The sequence below is a fragment of the Primulina tabacum genome, chromosome 17 (genome assembly GCF_025594145.1).
Source record: "Primulina tabacum isolate GXHZ01 chromosome 17, ASM2559414v2, whole genome shotgun sequence".
NCBI lineage: Eukaryota > Viridiplantae > Streptophyta > Magnoliopsida > Lamiales > Gesneriaceae > Primulina > Primulina tabacum.
In genome coordinates, this window is record NC_134566.1 from 19,483,685 (window position 1) to 19,484,801 (window position 1,117).

Below are 1,117 nucleotides of genomic sequence, written 5' to 3' on the forward strand. Positions count from 1 at the left end.
GATCAGATTCAGTAATGATTTCGATTGTATCGTGATATCATTGATATGAATTAGATTGTACCTTGTTCAGATATGGATCAGAGTATATACTGAATTGAGTATTGATCAGAACAGGTTTTGAATTGATTTATGTACTGATCTTGTATTTATGCGATTGTCATGCCAGACTAGGTATGGACAGATTGGAATACGAGACTTCGTCTTCGTCAGAGCGAGAAGATAAAGGTATAAATTAATGTTGAGTTGGGATTGCACAACTCGAGTGAGGTTTGGCTCGAGTTTCCCTAAATCACATACTTTACCTTATTGTATTGATTTGATTGATATACTTGTTCTCTTGATTGATAGATAGCAGGTATTAGACGAGTATCTAGGGACAGAAGTGCCTGATAGTGGTGGGATCGCCACGGGCACATTGCACGATGTCACAAGATAGTGTATTGGCGATAGTGCCAAAGTCTGTCAACGGATGATTGGCTATCGATGTGGATAGGAATGTGGCTTTTTCTATTACTGGTGATCGGTACTGTATCGATGTGGATAGAATCGTAACTCTTCTATTACTGATGATCGATATCATATCGATGTGGATAGAATCGGAGTTTCTTCTATTACTGGTGATCGATACTATATCGATGTGGATAGAATCAGAGCTTCTTCTATTACTGGTGATCGATACCCTATCGACGTGGATAGAACTGGAGTTTTTCTATTACTGTTGGTCGATATGGGAATGCCAACTTCTGGAAACCGGGATCCCTAGACTAGGATTGAGTCTAGTCTTAAATGTGACATCATGAGTCTAATTGACAGTTATATTGATTCATGTTGATTATGTTCATGAATATGGTACATTGATTTATGTTCCTGATGATGGTACATGTTTAGAATAGGATTTATTTTTGATATGGATTTATATTCTGATTTGAATACATGTTAGACATATCTGTTATATGCGGTTACATTGTTTTTATGATTGCATGTATACATGATTTATACTGAGAATGTAATTCTCATCGGAGTTATCCGGCTGTTGTCTTGTTTGTATGTGTGCATGGAACAGGTGGGATAGGATCAGGGTCGAAGAGAACGAGGCTGGACTAGATAGCGTGGAGAT